This window comes from Clupea harengus, chromosome 10 (assembly GCF_900700415.2).
Source record: "Clupea harengus chromosome 10, Ch_v2.0.2, whole genome shotgun sequence".
Classification (NCBI taxonomy): Eukaryota; Metazoa; Chordata; class Actinopteri; order Clupeiformes; family Clupeidae; genus Clupea; species Clupea harengus.
In genome coordinates this window covers 15,650,047-15,669,867 of record NC_045161.1, presented here as the reverse complement: position 1 = coordinate 15,669,867, position 19,821 = coordinate 15,650,047, and positions in this window count along the sequence as shown.

Sequence of the window (19,821 nt, the reverse complement as noted above, 5' to 3'; positions counted from 1 at the left end):
GTTTAATATATGTTTAGTGTACATGCAATGCTTAGAATAACCAGATATGCATGGGACATAAGAGTTGCTTTGGAGTGCGCGTGGTAGTGAGCTACGACGTAGTCTGCTCGCGCATTGATGGAATGTATAAGAACTGCCATTTATTTCATTGTTCAGTATTCAGTAAGGACGGAGCGAAAACACTGTTTTCTACCGTTGTTAAACGCACTAAACACGCGTAGAGACTCGTTCTTTCCGTCTAGAGTGGTTAAGTGAATGAATATGTTGAAAATGAATTCCTGATAACAAGAAGGGAACTTTAGCCACTACAACCTGCTTGGTCCATTACTGTTGTCAGATAACATTTTACTTTACAGATGGAGCTTTACTCGTGTAGCAGGCATAATGGCGTTCCCGTTACTTGCATTTACATAAACACTTTTCACAAACAGTAACTTACATAAACACACTGTATTTGTGACATACTCGTACATGCACACACTATTATCTAGCATTGCGATGTTCTCGTCACCGACTAGACCGTATGACCTTAGCCAAAGTAAAAACAAGTGAAGTGACAAAGTGTACTTACCATTCAGAAACGTCCTGTTGTACCCTAAATTCTCGAACTTGTTTGGGAGCCTCTTCTTGTTCAGGGTCTGAACAATCTCGTATCCAGTCGCCATATTTTACAAAACTAAACTTGGTAAGAATGAGTAGCTAAAAACTAAAAGGTTAGAATGATTAGCCCAAAACCGTAGAGGAGGGGGGAGGAGGGCGGGGGGAGGGGTTAGCTGGCTCATTAGCATAAGCGCTCAAAACAGCTCGCTGACAGAATGGCTGTGTTTGGCAGGGTAAAAAGGATGCCATTAATAATGATCCTTGTGGTATTTTGACCAAAATATGTTACAGACATTTCATTAAGACCCCAAGGAACCATATCAACTTGTGGTAAAATGGGCATACGATGGGCCCTTTAATGTCTTTTTTTCTCCATCAACACACACCTTAGCTTCACTACAGACTATGGCTCCACCACCTCGAATGTTTTAGATGTCCAAGTGACCAGAGAAGGCGATCACTGACACAGAGACTTGTACCCCAAACCCACTGATAGAAACACAATCCTGAGAGGCTACAGTTTCCACCCCACTCACCTTCAGAAAAGTCTTCCCGTCGGTCACTTCCATCATGCTAGAAGAACATGCAGCACAGATGCAAGCTAAAACAGACAAGCAGAAAACACAGGCTTATTTGTACCGCCCACTGAGATTACCTGTATTGTTTGAACACCTGAAGAAGGCCAAAACATTGTGTATTAAACTTTTGTAAAGCATAAAACAGTCGCAACAGAACCCTCCGTTATCACTTTAAATCACATGGCCATTCACCAGCATGGGGCAGCCAGGTGCCAAAAATGCTTCTTTTAATTTTGAAGGAGGAGTGCCTTGGAATTCCTATTTTGTCTCTAGAACTGTAAGGAGGAGATTGGAAGGTTGATGAAGAAAGAGAGAAAGAGAGAAAGAGATGAAAACATCCTTTAACAGTGTAAAAACAGAATGTTCACATGCATTTCATAATGAACTGCGGACCACGTTTACTCTACAGGGCCTGTGAAAACAGCCTCAAAAGAGCTCAAAGGCTCAGCAAAGGCTTGCCTCTGTGAAGCACATTTCAATTGGACACACTATTTGTTTCTTACCCCCATCAGCTTAGCGTCTCGGGCAAAGGAAGTAAAAGCACCTCACTTCAAAGGGCAATTACAGCAAGGAACAAATGTGTGGCCTTAAACCAAAGACCGTTTGAAATTTTCAACTATAGCTTTTAAATGATGCAGTTATTCCCTTCATGCCCCCAGGGGAAAAGGTGTCAAATATTAGCTTAAATGTGCTGAACATGACCTATTTTGTTTATAATATCATGAATGAAGTTTTGGGGACATATAAATTAGAATTTTCAGTACACATTATATATTTGACATAAGCTAATTCTTGAGTAGCATTATGCCTTATTGCAATTCAAACATTTTTTTTTGCACAAGTCTTGAAAATTCTTTGATCCCCAGTAATAACTAAATTACTAATACGCTAGGGTATAATATCTACAAGAATTAACTTTAGCTTACAACAGAATGGCATTCACCTCAGTGTCACTGTTTTATGTGTTCTCTCTTGTGAAGCTTTAGTACATTTAGGAGACAAAAGTTCAGAGAGAAAAATAGGTGTACGTCTGCTGAGTATTGTGCAAGGTCTGTCTCTGGGCTTTCTCAACCACTTGTGAGGTACATTCCCTATGATAATGTGCAATCAGCCCATTGTGAAAACCTTTAGCACAACACTTACTGGAGGTATCATGGGTGTCGTGTGATGGCCAAAAAGCATTTGTCCATGTTGACCTCAGAGTTCATTCATATGGAAATCACTACTGTGTGTCCTGAGCTCCACCTCAAAGCCAGCTTTCCCAAACCGCTGTGGCGGCTTCATCGCCATGTGACCTTCACCTCTTCCCTCCATTTCTCCATCTCTCTCAAACAGACACATATACTGTACATACACAAATAGGAAATAGAAAAACCTTTTCTTTCTTTCTCTCATTTTTCAAATACAACCTATTGGTAAATACACCCTCAGAAAACCATGAAAGAACTGTTTCTTTAGTGTTATTCTGTGAAAAGGGTAGGCACAACCCAGTCATCTTGTAAGAGATATTTGGACCTATCAATATTTGGTCACCACTTAAACAGACAAATTTGTATCATAATCTATCAACATACAATACATTTAGCTCTTGTGCATAATTTAAACAGACAGTATGCAACAATCTGCCACTTTTTAAAGCATGTTTTATAAGCACCTAGTATTGGTATCATCATTGCTAGTTTTCGACCAAACCCCCTTACTGCTGCTTTAAATCCACAGAGTTATGCAGTTATTTCCTTATGCAAACAATCTACTTCTGCCCAGCCAATTCCCAACCAAAGCCAGTGCTAAAGATTGCATCATTAGGGAGGAACCAAGAGGATCCTGCCTTCATAAAATATATGAAATGTATTGAGGTGTGTCATGTCAAGGTAAAAACAGCTCATTGACAGCCTAATAAACAAGCTTGTGGATACCCAAAACACAAAAAACAGCTGCAATTTGGGATACACTTTCAGTTTTCGATTAATCTGTTCACCGCAATCAGACTGGAAGCGCATAAGTCAACCCCTATTCATAAGGACCAGAAGGAAGAAGCCTCTGTCATTAAAAAATTAATAAATCCAAAATCGAAAAAAAAAAAAAAAAATGGAAAATCAAGAGTCTGTGGCCCACAACACCAGACGTTTGTTTTTTGGCGAAACCAAAACTGTTATATACTTTACACTTTTACTTTTACTTTGACTTTGGCCTCATCAACTTCTCATCATGGGGAAACCACTGAATTACACACAAGAAAGTGCTTGAAAAAGGACTAGCTGCCAAAATGCAGCAGCAGAACCATAAACTGATAATGCAACATGGCAATGACCCAACACACTCAAGCACATAGCAAAGATTGGCTCAGGAAGGGTAAATGGGTGGTTATGGAATACCACAGAGGGTCATACATGGAAGAATGTCCACCAACATAAAACAGTTGAAAGATATCTGTTGAAAAAGGATTGGGAAGAATATTCTCCTAGTTAGATTACAGAATGTATAGAAAGCCACAAGAAATGCTGACAGGATGTTAACTTTGACCTACTGTCCCTAATCAGTTGTGAACATATTTGACATGGTGCAATCACACACTGATTTGGGTGCATTTACGTTACTGCAGAACAAAAAGAGCAAAAACATTATGACATTATGACATTATGAAGGCAAAACAGGCAAACACCCGGGATGGCTGCAATTGTCCTCAATGCCTGTACAAACAACAGTTACACCTGTACTACTGTTTCAGCGCACGGCTGAGAACCTCTAGCATTATTCATTTCAGACAATGAAGCCTGGGTGAAGGTAATAGGGGGATGGGGAGTGGGTCTGTCCAGTGTTGACCTGGACACGGAGCGGAGCTATTGACATATTTCCCGACAGAACAGAGGGGTTGGGGCAGGGCAAACAGCAGAGGCCCAAGCGTGTGTTCGCGTTGATGTCGAGATGGGGGCCGATTGGGGGAGCCTATCTGATGCACCAGCATATTTCTGTGGCTGACTAGACTAAGCAGAGGCCAGCGGTATGAGCTGATAGCGGGTGTCTTTCACACAGCAACAACACGTACGGCGGCCCTTATCTCCCTCCTCACCTCCTCACATGCCATTGCCACCAGGATGGGGTGGGGAAAGGTTGGTGGGGGGTGGGCGGGGTGCAGGCAAAGACTGTTACATTTGGTGATTTGTTTTTTTCTTGGCTGGGCAGATGAAAAAAAGAAAAACGATGGAGAGAAAGATAAAAACAGAATAGAGATAATTTGGCAGAGAAAAACATGAGACTAGCTGCCTTGTCAAGCGCTGTTCCCTGACACAACACACAAACATGTAAATAAAGGGCATTTTCTCTTTCTCTGTGGCGATGGACCTGTGATTACACACACAAATGTTTAAAAAATAAACCTAATGTGATATGATCTGTGGGTGGGTCAGGGAGGTTTCATACCAACACAAAGCAATGTTTTTGCATTCCAGTCAATCTTTAATTTTACAGGTGAGTAAAACTATTCGAGATATCCTCTTTTTATTCGAGAGTGCATGTTTTATTCCGACACACACACATTCATTTTACTTCATTGTGTTAAATTAAAATGTCCTCTGATGGACCTCAAACCCCTCAGTGAAATCCATGACCACAGCAACTTTTGTCCAATCCAGTTCTGCTGGGGCAGAAATATGGGATAAGAGTAATCGTACAGGTTTACATCTGTTACAAATAGTGCACACGTTGTCTGCAGTTAAAAACCCCAGCTGAAGGGGTTTGATCTCTTCAGACGCTGCTTCAGACGCTGCTTCGCCCTGCAAGTCTAACACAGTCACAGTCACCCCCCACCTCTCCCCAACCTCCACCCCCTAGTGTTGGGCCTTTATTCCCTGAGCCATACAATCAGCAATTAAAATATAAGGTAAACTTTTCAACAGCCTCCTTTTCATCCCGCTGAAAAGCATTGTGTTGCAAATTGGTAATAATATATTCATCCCAAGGTAAACAGGCCTTGCCGTGTCCCTTCCGCAGAACAGAGGCGAACAAAATGAAAGTGATAATTTCTCCCCCTCTGAGAATTCGCCTCTTTAATTCTGACAGTAAACTCATGGCTGTTACGGGGTGTTAAGTAGGATTTAAAACTTGTCAGACAAGACATGTTTGAAATTGCTTTAAATAAGAGCACTGTGTTGCTGTCAACCAGAGGCTTAGGGGAACATATCCTCACAATTGAGGCACTCATCCTGGCTCAGGGAGCCATTGCCCTACAGTGGCTCCCAGCTCTCCCTGCTCTTTGCCTGGCTTTTAGCTCTGTGACCCAGCACCCCCTGCTGGAACACAGAAGAAAGACACCTTGTGGAGACGCTCAAAACAGCTTGAGGTCTGGTCCAAAGGTCCAAAGAGCAGATATAAGTCCCAGGGGGGTTCACTGTTAATATATGAACATAAAAGGTTAAAGAGAAGTGATTCTCTTAAAAACTCAATTATTCTGGTTTTGTAAAGGGACGATGCTGGGAACTCTAAACGCACAAGAAGGAAGACTATTCACTTTAAATGATGAGCATGGGAATAAACGCTGCACACTAGATGATAAAGCTAGAATAGTTTAGATCTAAAAACCTTGAGAGAGATTGGTTGATACGGTCCATGAACTCATGCTCTTTCCAGCCTCTTTGACACCACCCGTGGTGCTTCTTTTAGGCCACACAAACAAACAAAAAGCCAACACATGACAGCTGGTGTGAATGAGAGCTGGGTTGTATTTCTGTAATCATTTCATGGTTTACTGAAAGAAGAGAGTCGGGAAAAAAAATACAAGCCTTTTCATCATGTAAGCAAATGTCATCAACATTAGAGGAACAGTCAGGCTCCTGTACACGGCTATTGAAAAGGAACAAAAGCCTCACTACAGTGTGATCTCTAATCAGACTCCAACCCGTTCTACTTTAATTAAAGAGAGTGCACTGCCTGAGTAATTAGGCTATCATCAGAAACGAAGAGGACACAATCGTCGCATCCTCTTCCCCTCTCGCTTTGTGCTGGGGATGGGTAAACGATATCTGCCATTTTTGGATAATTGAGTCGAATAAATAATCTCTTGGAGGCGGGTGGAGGGGGTGAGTCAGTGAAAGCGACGGCGGCGTAATCCTTTCTCTAATGGTCATGGTGGCAGATTACTTTTGCTTGTGTAAGTTTGGCCACATTGCTAACCCTGCAATGTTTTGCTCTAGACACCCCACATAAACCCTGCTGACAGCCCTCCCTGAAATGTAAATACACTGGAAAATGCAAAAGACATGATGAAATTTACCAGCAATGGGCTCTGGTTAGAATACCACCCAACAGCGAGGTGACTGGTGGCTTGTGCTATACGCAATGCTAACACTTTTCGTTGTGCAATTGTGCTATACACTAACACAGAAAATGTGTCCATGAAAGTAGTGCATCAGGAGGCGACACACAACAGAGGCCACAAGCAATTTTCCTTCCACAACGGAAGTTTGCATGTTACCTTTGTACATGTTCACCCATTCACCTTTTGTCCACAAAGAATCTGCAGCTTAACCTTACTTTATTGTTCCACAGTTTAAGGAAGTCAAACTAGTGGTTGGTGGTCAAGTGCCTCCCATCCATTCATTAAGATTGGCAGTGGTCTAATCACACAACACCTCGTGGGTCTTAAACTGGCTGCCAGGTCCTCTCGAGGGGGAGAGATACAAATGGAGGGAGGGAGGTAAGGGGAAGCCGTGGAGTCGGGTTTGTGATATGCAGGACTAAACCTCGGGAGTACCTTGTCCTGTGATCTGGCACACACTCATGCCTAGGCGAGTCTTTATCTTACAAAGGGATTAGATCGCCCGTTCTAAGTGCCTCAAAGTTATTAGCACCTTCTTATACAAAGTATAACAGCAATCCTAAAGACATTGATTGCAGGGAACAGTTCAAATATGATTTCCTTATAGCTATTAATATGTATGCCTTAAATAGCTGCACACCGCTAAGCAGCTTAAGATATTATGAAAAGAATGTTCCCTCAGGGACATAATATGGCAGCAGTGACAGTAAGGAGAGATTCGTATTTACCCAGATTGGCTGTACTTACGTCAAGCATTCTCCAAGCTTGTGGGTGGGTATGTGGGGCAGTGGCAACAGCTTGGTTTCGATAAGCACTAACGTGAATAAAAGACAAGCATGAAAGTGAGGTTTAGCCTCTTGTAAGATTCTCCACCAAATGTAGAGGCAGATAGGGCAGGTGCCTTTGGTTCCGGGCGTGATTAGCCGACTCAGGCTCACTGTTCCTGTAGAAACGAGACATTGCAGAGACATTGTCCAAGCTTGTCCAGGTGGGGGACCTGTCATCCCAAACCAGAGCTTAGCAATGCGCCGGAGTGAGAGATTAAGACCCGGGAATTTAGATTCTTCTTCTTCTTCTCGTCTTCTTTTTCTCTCTTTTTTTTCTCCAGTGCATGCTTAATCCAAAAATATTTTCTCTTTTTTTCCTCCCTCCTTTTCTCTCTCCACTCAGACGTATACCCTCTTTCTCATCACTCTCCTGACTTCATCTCTCAGTCTGTTTTCATTTATTTTTTTATTTGTCTTTATCTTCACAAGCTGTTCACAATTTTCTCCTTTTTGTTGTTGATGTTACGAGCAAACATGGTTTGATTTGCCACTCTGTTATGCAGACAGTTTTTTTTCAGGAATAAAGGAGAGGAGGGTTTTTCATTCGGGCTTTTGGGATGGGCTACCGTGCTCATGTTCCTGACAGATAAATAAACAACCTTGGATTCTGCATTGTTGGAGTGACTGAGATAATATTGCTGAGCCAGGCAAAATTCTCCCCATCCAGACACATTCTGATCGCTCTCCTCCTTCACTACAAAAACATCCACCAGTCTCCTACAGTGTATATACACATTTATTCAAAGCTGTAGGGATGCCTCCACAGAGTGCTTGGTGTTGGCAGATAGCTTGCCATATGTGAGCCCCACCAGGCCCTACAAAACGAGTTTGAGCCAGCTCAAAGGTCTTGTCTGTCGGCTTTAAAACAAGATGTTATGTAATTATTATCCTGATGCGTTGTTATGGAGCTGGGAAAGATGGGTGCTGGAGGGTTTGCGGCTTTGTGGATCTCATTAAAGTGATTCTTTAGAAAAAATGCTACGTTGATACAAACCACTTGAAAATTGTGACCTGGCCAAATGATCTTTCATTACCATTTGTATTTTTCCACAGACCTCTGCTGGTAGTTTTGCTTTCGCCTCTAAAGCTTGTTTCGCGAAGATGAGTAGGAATGTTTTCCAACATTCTTTCCAACTCACTTCTGTTTGATTCAGTCATTGAGGGCCACTTCAGCATACTGGGTAAACCTCACCTTCGGAGCACCATATGTACCTCAGCTGTTTTAAAATCCCACTGACCGAGCACAGACAATTTCACCGTAGGAACAGGATTGCTACAAAAATGTGTCTTTGTTGCTGAATCTCAAAGAGTCTACATTATGACTCCCAATGGTTGTGAAAAGGGGAGGGGGGAACTCATTTAAAGCTGCGTACGCAGAGTGTCCTGGCCCAGGACTCAGGGCTGTTCCCACTGTAGACCCCCCACCCGCACCCCCCTTTAATTCAAACGGCTCCCATTGTGGGTTTATCAAGTCCATGCAGCTGGTCACCCTCTTGGACAAATAGACACTGGTGCAAGGAATGGAAAGGGAAAAAAGAACAGAAAGGTTTCCATCAGGATATTCGAAATACGCTTGCATGCTATCCCCCTCCCCCATCACGACATAAGGGGATATAGAAATGGGACCTATTCTGTCTCCCCCTGCGTCCTGGTAATCAGGCCCAGTGAAGTTGTGGGAATGGCAAAAATGCAAGGCAACTGTTCTTGAGCCACGTTCATCTTTGAATAGACAAAGAGAGACAGTGTGTGTGAGAGAGAGAGGGAGAGAGAGAGAGAGAAGAAGAGAGAGAAAGAGAAAGAGAGAGAGAGAGAGAGAGAGCGCATGACTCGTGTACTTGTGAAAAAGGAGTTGATTATTCCCCCAACAAAAAGGAAGAAGAGAAAGAGTTGAGAGTTGGGATTCAGGAAAAAAAAAATGTGGTGAGTGCCATGCTATATTCACCTATGATGCAGCTCCATTCAAACATGAACAATCTCACTAAAGGCTAGTCTATATAAAGTACACTTGGATGGCTTGTTCATCATTCACACTGAAGAAGTGATGATGGCCACAATGACCTGGTGTCTGTTCAAACACAAGTAAGCAGAACAAACTGCCAAGAAAGTCTTTCCATATGACCAACAATACATAATCATAACGACAAGAAAAACTAGAGATGGATTTACGCAAAGAAAATGTGAAGTGTGATTGCTCAACAGTAGCAGACCCTGACCCAGTTAATGACAGATTATACAACTCCAACATTGATTATTGTAATCATGATTATACAGCACACAGTATGCTTTATGATTAATAAAACAGTATTCAAAATGAGTTGAAAATAAGTGGACAGTCTTCATTTATTGTGTTCAATCTGTCCATTTATTAAGTTCAAGAATTATGTTCAAGTGTCACCAAATTATCCATGCTTTAAGTGTAAAGAATGACAATGATACTTAGATTACTTGCTTTGAAGAGGACCTAATAGAAGAATATTGTCTTCTACTAGTCTTAGAGTCTTCTAATAGGTCCTCTTTGGTAGTACTATGACAAGGAATTGGCCGCACCTAATGCTATCTCTCTGTGAGAAAGCTGACTTGTGACAAGTAGTGGTGCACCTACATAGGTACAGAAAAAGCCTTTAAAACTTTAAATCTCTAAGCAGACATTAATAAAAAGCACAAGATACGACTGGAGTGAGTGTGTCAGAGGGATGAAGACTAACATGAAATTTCTAGTTTCTGCTGTTTTATAGTTGACTAATTAATTCAAATTCATCCTCGTCCTCGTCCTCCATTGGAGTAATGCAGGGGAATGTGGTTGGTAATATACATGTTATCAGCATAAGGCAGCTAGATAGACGTATTTCAGCATACTGATCATAGGCTTGCCCAACACCATGAAGCTCCTACACACCCAGTCAAAGATCCACATCAACAATATCATTGTCTACCATGAGCTGATAGATGATTTAGTTTAAATCAACAATAGAAAATATTTATCTTGAGTAAGGGTAACAACTACCTTGCATTCTTACTAGCAGCTAGCTGGCAAACATTAAATCACTAAATAATTAAATTAAAAACATAGGCTATTTCATACCGAAAGTTTCTATTTATTTATATATTTACAATGATAGTATGTATTTTTATATATTATTTAACGTGTTTTTCAAGACAATTAAAAGATGCACATTCATTAAGATCCTCTTTTATAATGTATTGATTAAGATTCCTACTCATTTATTTTAAATACCTGTACAAATTGGATTCTCTTGTGAATGTCTTATGATTACTTTTATCATTTCAGTACCTTTCCAGACTATCCAGGTCCTTAGAAGTGAATACGCACCTCTAATTCCAGTTCAATATGCCCTTCTAATTCAGGTTTAAGATCTGAATAACACCTTAGAAGAAGACAGAACAGCCATTCAAGGCCCTCCATGAGCAGGCTCCTCATTTTTATCGTACTTCCTTTCTTTGCCCTGGTGACCCAGGAAGTCAAACATGTACTGCCTTAACTGTAGTCTCTACGGCCCCAGTGGACCTCTGTATATTTGATTCCCACTGAAACAAATTATGGGGTTGATAACCATGACAGCCAAGAAGAGACAAAGCTGTTATTGGTTCACCTCTCACTTAACTGGCCTCGACCCTGCTGTTTACCAACTCTATTATCCTTTTATCTGCAAGTGGAATAAACATAGCCTGCCACACTCACTTGCCCATCCCAGCATAAAAAAAAAGATGAAAGTGGGAGGTGAAAGGGTGCTGCGGATGAAGGGATGACAAATGGAGAAAGGGGGTGGTTACCACGGTTTCATTTATTACCATGGCAAGTCATTCTGGGCACATTTATCAATAATGGAAAAATAATGAAGAAAGATTAAAGCCTCACAGGGCTTTTTGAGGTATTTTTGTCTAAATGATCTCAACGTCTCCACAGTGCACAACAATGGCTACGGAGAGAGCTCCATGTACTATTATCAACCAAAAAGACATTTCAGTGGGTACAGTAACCTGGCAATGGGTTAGCAGCAAAATGGGGTGCATCATGTTTTATCTTCTCAATGCACCATGATGAGCTACATGAAAATGAGACCCATTTCTTGAATGACTCAATGTTAGCGAGGAGGCATAATTGAGTCCTCCATGGCCTCAGTGATGGGCTTAATGTCCGTACTTAGCCTTTTTCTCCTGCCACTAGGCTCTTTGGTCACTTATCTAAAGCTTGACCCCTGCCCTAACATTTCCATTGTCATCATTACTTCTACCTATGTGCTTCTGATTTATATCTACAGTTTTCTTGCAAATATAATCATATTTAGGCACCCAAGACAGGAGAATGACAAACAATAATATAAAAACAAAAGGTGCATATTTGGTGAGGTACTGGTAATATAATAGCACTTACCAACATCAAATTAGACAGAAACGGCAAGAACCCTGGTAAATTACTTTATCGAAGAGGGGACTTATGCTGTAAAAACTACTGTCATCTACAATGTGATCCACCCTGATCAAATAGGTTTACTCTTGCTAAAATTGCTACAAGATGCTAAATAAATCTACTCTCCAACTGCTTCTGCCTACCGCCTTACCTCAAACTATGTACATAACATTTAAAAATTATCTTGTAATTACATTTCAACTTTTACTCATTTCAATCTCTTTAACAGGCATAGTATTTCAAATCTGTTGAATCCCACACTAAGGCATCTAAAACAGACCACAATTCTTCTTGTGTCAACATTAATAGTTCCTGCTACCATATAAACATTTTATTTATTTATTCAAGCTGCGCAAGCAGTCACATTTTGTTCTTTTTAAGTTTTATCGTTATTACTATTATTCCAGGGGTTTTTGTAGCAGTTTCAACTCCCACAGTTTTCACTATATTGATTTCCTTTCAGCGCTAACAGGTCCGTCCTAATGCTTTGTAGTGTGCATGTGCGCAGCTAATTGATCAGTCCGCTCGTTTTATTTAAATTGCCGTTTAATTGCTTATTTCCCATTGAAAATGAATGGGGTAACATGTCTCTAGTAGAATGCTGAGGATCTGCAGAAATGTCTTAATGAATGTAAGGGGTTCAACTTAGAAATTGTTGGAGATGATAGCGTTGTTGGAGATGATCACTCATTCATATCACCTTTGGACAACACTACCCACAATCCCCAGCAACAACAACCATAGGTACTGGAGCACAGGTAGCCCAGAATACATCAAACATGTAGTCTACTGCAGTGTGTGTAGAGATCAAATTATGAGCTGGGGGTGGGTGTCATTCAGTGATCATCACCTTGACTCCGGGACCAAGCAAGACACACAATGGGCCAGGGTGGTAGGATTGCATAGGTTACGATATGCAACGGCCAACTGATGCTACGGCGCAATTCACATTTTCTTGCAGAATGCATCTCTAGTTGCAATTTGGGTCCCTTTCAGCCTATTGAACATTCAGTCTTCCTTGCCTCATTTTAAACTTAAGAGTCAAGCATTGAGTCTTGCATCATTACTGAGTCCCATCCCTGAGCGTGACACACACTCACAGTCATGTCCCACCCTCTACCTTGATTAATAGCACTACAGACCTTCATATGGTTGTATCACTCTCATCTCTTGTTTCTTTCACAAATCTCATTAGCAACTCGTCACACAAGGCTACATCAGTAGACGGTGGGAAATCATCACAAACCATGCAGAGCTGTAAGCCGAAGAGGACTCATGGAGGGGGAATAAAGTGAAGGGTGGAAAGAATGCGAGCGAGTTTCAAGGAAGGGAGTAAAGAGACCGAATTTTCTGGGGTTTATCGGCACGAGTTATTGGGCACCTAAGAGTGTGGGTAATCCAACAGGAGAAATATTATTCCTGGTAAATCTCAAAACTGTGAATAACACAAGCCAAGCAATTTACGCCAGAAGGTCATAGCAAAGTAAAGCGCAGGAAATTGGCAGGAAAAATGGGCTTTCTGGGAGAGTGAAATAGATGAGAGATGAAGGGTGATGAAAAGTTGACGGGCTACCCAGGCGGGTCTACAAAAAGTAATGAATATCCCTTGGTGTGCAGCGATTTTGAAAAACTGTCATTCTGAATGAAGTGAGATAAAAATTATATTTCACCCCGATAAAAACCCCACCAATACAGGAGCAGAAAGGACACATGTCTGCCAGATGCAGTCCTTAATCCCTGACAAGGCCTGACAATTTCCACCGACACTCAAAGCATACAAACAACGCTATCGCAACATTTGCCAGCCTACGCACAGGTTAAATAACATAACTCATAGAAGCAGCCAATGCTCAATAACTCCCATAATATCGAAAGAAGATTGGACAGTTGCTTTGATTCACCTGCTGCATGAAAAATGTTCTCCTCTTCCAAACTTTTCTTTCTGATTTCCAATATTGATGCAATTTCTTAGCATAATAAAAAAAATTAAAACAGAAAAAAACAGGAAATGTCAGAACAAATTGAAATGACTACAGCATCTGCTCCTGTCATGAAGCAAAAAAAAACAAGATTGTGTCCTTCAGAACAGAATAGCACAGTGCTTCTCATACCATAGTCTAGATGCTTTTTCCCCTGAATAAATCATACACATCTATTGAATCCCTTTCGTTTGACAACGCAGGCCCTCCATTCAAGATTGAGAAAAGAGTCTGAATTACTTTGAGCTGGAGACTTACTGCTCACAGAAAGGAATTAAGGACCAGTAGCCAACACTGTGGATCAACTATATGCTTGGAATAAAAGCGGCATTCTTGTGTTACCTAGCAAGGGAATAAAGACCACAATGGACTTCAAACAAGAAGCGATGCACAATTCGCGGATTGATTTTTACTTCAGGGACGCCCGACTTTTTCAGAACAGACAATATCCCATAAAGACAGGCATAAAGCCCTGAATGCTGTGAATAGGCATTGTATTACCCTTGTGCCCTTTGTCAAGGTAATATAGGTGCTGTAGAGAAGACCTCAATGAGTGACCTCAATCTCATGTGTGTCTCATTGTTGCGTATGAAAGCAAAAAGCTTCCTTTGAGCAGTGTTGTTGTACATTGTTAGGCCTTTTCCCCTCATTTTTGAGATGGCACTTACAACTTTTGAAAGTTTTCTGTCAATATTTGTTTAGTTTACAAATTCAGTTTCTCTTGGTCATTGTGCTTGAATCATAGTGTCAACATAATGTTGGATAACGCACTAGCCATAGGGCAACTCTGTGAATGCAAATCCTATTAAACATAACATGAATTTTTTCAGAATATATTTTAACAATATATTCAACAAGTTCCAGTCAACTAAGAATGCAGTGGAATGGAATGAAACTATAATTCCACTGGAAGAGTCATCTATTGTATCTCCTAAAATTATTCCATGGCAGAGGACCAGGTAGTGCACTCAAACAACTCTGTAGTGTGTGGACGGGCACGCAGGGAGGCGACCATGATAATTGAACACATCCTTATAGCCATACTTCTCTCTCACTCTTCTTTGCACACTACACCCATTAGACCCAGGTCTCAGAGCTACTCCACACTGGGGGGGAGGGGGGGCATTTACACAGACACGAGGCCCACCTGAGTGACACTTGCTGGGGCTCTGCACTTCCTGGCTCTCCCCTCCAACGCTCAGATAAGACCAGGCTCTTATCACCTCTAGGAGAAGGGGAAGATTTGGCCTCTGTCCAAGGGAGCCAACGAAGCAAGAAAACCACTGTCTAGACACTTAAGGTGAAGTAAAGGGGAAAAAATGCTCCGTTTGACAGGAAATACTAAGAGGGCTTTCACCGGAGCCAAGGAGAGTTGAGGGGCTGTAGCGCAGACAATGTCATTGTGCAGGGCTGGCTCACCAAATCCCTCTTTCTCCTGCCATTTCTGAACCTTTTACCATGGATCTTAGAGCCGTGCTACAGAACAGCACACCTCACAGTGCCCTATCTGGGAGAAAGAGCACAATCATCGGACAACATTCCAACACCCAACCAGACCCTCTCGTAGGAACATGAAGGACATGACATTGGGACAAAAATTGAGTATTGATTTTTTTTTTTTCGTTTCTTTTTTTTTGTAACTTGAAGGTCTTGAGTTAACTGGTAATTGCAGTGGCTCTTCAGAGGCCATCAGATATGTTAATAAATAGCAGAAATACTGCACAGGGTGAAAACAATCATATCACAAAAATTGAATCATAACAACAATTTTTTTTTAAAACATGTCTTCATGTGGTTGATTCCTCATTCCTGCCGCATACCTGACTGCATTCAATAAGTCGGTACAGTGTTGTTTCAAGGTTTTCCTCAGACGGGGACTTCAGCATGTAAGAGAACACAATAGCACAGGGAAGCACCATGTTTACATTCCCATACTGTGCTTTGGTTCAGTGATGGTCTTTGCATGTTAAAGCTCAGTGGAGCAAACACTGTAACCCAAACACGGAGAACACAAGTGGAAAACAAGTGGGTCAAAAAAAAAGCCACTGCTCCGCAAAAAATAAATAAAAAGACACATAAAAACCACAGAGATTTTGGCTCGTGTGGGGAGGCCACTCCTCAAAACCAAATAATTTTCCATGAAAAAAGATGATTTGTATGGCATCCAAAAGCATAGCCTGTACCCAACACTGTGACTGATAACAAAATCACCCTTTTCGATACCACATTAACCATCTCAATTACCACTCCATAAACATTCACTTTGCTAGTTTAATTACCATTACATTACCACCTCCCACTTTGACAAAGCCGTAATTCTTACACTCTCAAAAAATACTGGGCCTATTTGTGCAGCTATAACAAACGAAATCAATGTTGTTAGCTTTACGTAGCCCAATGAATGACGTGAAAAAGAGATGGCAATACAAAAAGAAGAAAGGTTGCTTTTAACATGGTACTAATGAGCAAAACTGGTGCTCCGAATACTGCTTACATTGCATCTGGAAGTTTCTCCTATATACACATCATGCGTGCAATCAAGAACAAAACAGATGTGCGTCATCCACCACAGCTATCATACATACAACGGAATACATAATTAGTCATCTCCTCCCATAATTTTCGGCGAAACTCCCCCCTTTCCCTCGACCTTAACATGAATGTACATGTACAAGTAAGAAGAGTGTAGCCTGACATTCTGCACTCCTGCAGCGGGCAAATGCAGTTTTAGCCATGTGGCGTCTTTCATACATACCACATTGTTTTTAGGTGGATGTTGTAATGAAATTACGCTTAAAACGGGTGTAGTAACATGTAGCAACATGTTACTACATCTGCCCCTGAGCATCTTGAAACTACTTGGACCATCTTGATCTTACTATGGACCAACTTGATCCTTTTTTTGTAGACACAATCTGATTTCTTTCAGATCTCAAATCCCTCTGTTATGGAAATATTTCCATATACGAAATAAACTAAATATTTTAGTTGTATGGTTTTGCACTATGTACAATGATCACTTGATACAGTGCAAAAAATCATAGCAAGTGATGTACTTGTTCCATAATACACATAAACATGCATTACAGCTAATACTATGTGTAATACTAAAACTATGTGGGTACCATGTCTATAAGAGCTAATTAAATAAGTAGCATGCCCATCTTTTCTGTCAATCAAGGAGGTTAGTTGAAGGTGTGTGGCAATCATGTCGGCTCTTTGTTTTCATGTTAGACTTAGTATTTCACAGAGCCCATCACTGGGCCAATGCTCTGGGCATCACTGTAAAGGAATCTCAGGTTGTACTGGCAGAGTCAGGGTACACATCAAAAGCCTGTTACTCTCCCAAAAGGTGAGAAATAAATAATTAAATAGGACTAACCCCGGAGGCTTCAGGTTGAGACATGCTGAAACGTGTTGGTCTACCTCTCTAACACCTCTGTAGATATCAAAGGGAACCAGCCAAATTACATCTACGGTGATAGAGGCCAATGGCCAATCCCCATACCCCTGACATGTGACTTGTTTCTCCAGACTAGAGGCCAACAATATGAAAACTGAGGGGGAGAAATTACAGGTTAACAGGCAATGCCCCAATTGAAATGTCACTGTCAAGTTTTGCTTTTTGAAAGGTTACACCCATGGGGCCTCTCTAAAAGGTAGTCAGAATATCAATTAAAGAAGTGAAGAGTTGAAACATGAATACGAGTAAGGGGGACTGGGAGTTGTGTGTGTACACGCGTGTATATACACACACACACGCTACACAATCACATGTCCTATCAAACTTAAGGTTAAGTCATAGATTGAGTAGGTGAATCACAGATACCCGAATAATTATTGTTTGGGGCATTTTAATTTCAGTGGCATTTAAAATAATTAATTTTTCTCTGTGGTCCACCCAGAGTATTCTGTATTCTGCACCTCACTCCATCTTTCCCTATCTCCCTCTCCTTGAGTTCTGCCAATTCAATCATTCGGTGACATTATGCTGATTTGTACACATTTTTAATGTATGGTTTTGCAGGTAGTGAGTTTTTATAACATCCTGAAATTCATTTTGAGGGTGTGTCATCAGGAGAGGATAAACAAACCTGCCATTCTCACTAGCCACACAGGTCACTATATAGTTATGTCCTCTGGGTCAAAAACAAAAAAAATGTAATGTGCCGCCTTTGCATCATGGGGTCTCATGACGTGTAGCAGAATACATTATAAATGTAGCTAGCTTTTGTAAGTGCTAACTGTGCTGTTGTTATTGTATGTAAAGCAAGTTGCTTGTTGTTAGTCAACTCGCTAGTTTTCGTCAAAAGGTCTGCCTCGTTACCAACTGCCTCCATAAGGATCTAAAAGGCAAAAGCTCTAGGCTACTTGTCTACAAAAGAGGGTTTCATGACACACAGCAAAACAACTGTCAACTGAATAACCATGTCAATACAGATATTAACTATAACTACATGTTAACTATAAGTGCTTCATTTGAATAAGTATATCTGCTCAGTGATTTAACAAACACCATTTATTGCTTATTTTCAACATACAAATTGTAGACCTATAGGTTAAATAAATCCTTGAACACCCATCTCTATAGTGACTCCAGATACTACCATCTTGTGTGCCATATTTGTAACTACTGAAGGCAAACATACTTGAGTTCACTGTCTAGTGAGAACAGTACAAGCATTATGTATTTTGAAGGCTACTGGTTATAAAGACTGGACACATCTGTAGCCAGCATAACCTGGGAAGTATCCATTTAAATTAAAAGATTTACAAAAGGTTTATTTTTCATAGGGATGTTTTAGCCATGTAACCAGAAAAACTCTGATCTGCCAAAATAACAGCAAAACTGCCTCTTAATGAAGGGGGGGGGGGGGGGGGCTAAGGTAAGGCTGTCTGAAAAACAGATCACGTAAACAAATAAGTCAGACACAGAAATATGAGGACAAACCTATCTAGTATTATGTTCCACCTCAACTGCAAGTGTTTGGGCGACCTCCTGTGGTCACATGAGATTGTACTTCTGTTCAAATTTGAACTTGTTCTGTAGATGTATCTTACTTGTAATGTCCTAATGGCGGACGCAACGGACTTTTGTGATACTTTTAACCGTCAACAGAGACTTCTACAGTCCTTATAGTACATCGCCACATAACTTTCCTAACTGGTTCATCTTGGCTGGCGTGTGTGGAAGCATAGGGTTGCACACTTATCGCTAACACCACGCCAAACAATTCACTCACACTCATTAATTTACCGTTGATCAAAATCTCCGTTTTATTGTACCAATATTGTTACATCCAATCACTGTTATTCAGTTGCCTTTATGTCGCATCTGAGAAAGAATGACAGTGTACTATGCCATGCTTGTTCAACCAACAAAGCTGAATGACTTCTAACCGCCATTGTATCTTTCCCTGTATTGTGAAATGCGCTCCTGTCCTGAGTCGCCTTTATGGTTTGGGCAGGTTCGCGAAGAACGTGGTTCCGCCCTCGCGAATTCAATTAACTATGTTGTAAGGTTTTCAACGGTGAATGTGACCTATAACTACTGATATCGTTATTTGGAAGGCCTGATCAAGTTATAACTATTATTGGTACAATTTTAACCTTGTATAATGTGTATTTCTTCTGCCACATGACATCACCCCTGAGCCGTGAGCCTATGGGCCAATTAGGGAGACAGCTACCTGTTAAAAAGGGTTGGCTAGAAGTTGTGGGGAGCTTCTGTGCAGAGAGCTTCTTGGTTGAGAGTTCGGTTGTGAGCTTAGTTTATGCTCTTCTCTATCAGCTTCAAAAGCGTTGGGTTGATATCTGTGTACTGTCTCAATTAGGTGACAAGTGTAGGCTACTACGCTGTAATACTGTCTATACATATACAGCTGTTTGTAAATATTTTTTGATTTAATTTATATTCTCAGTCTTTTTGTTTATATCTTTCACATTTTGGATTATGCACCTGGTGGAGGACAAATACATTTCCACCGAGTTTTATCTCCCTGCTGCCTTTTGTGCCTTCCCTAAAAGACTCTCGACAGGGATACCCTTTGACAATCCCACTTCACTTTAGTGTATGCCTTGCATGCATGTTTTT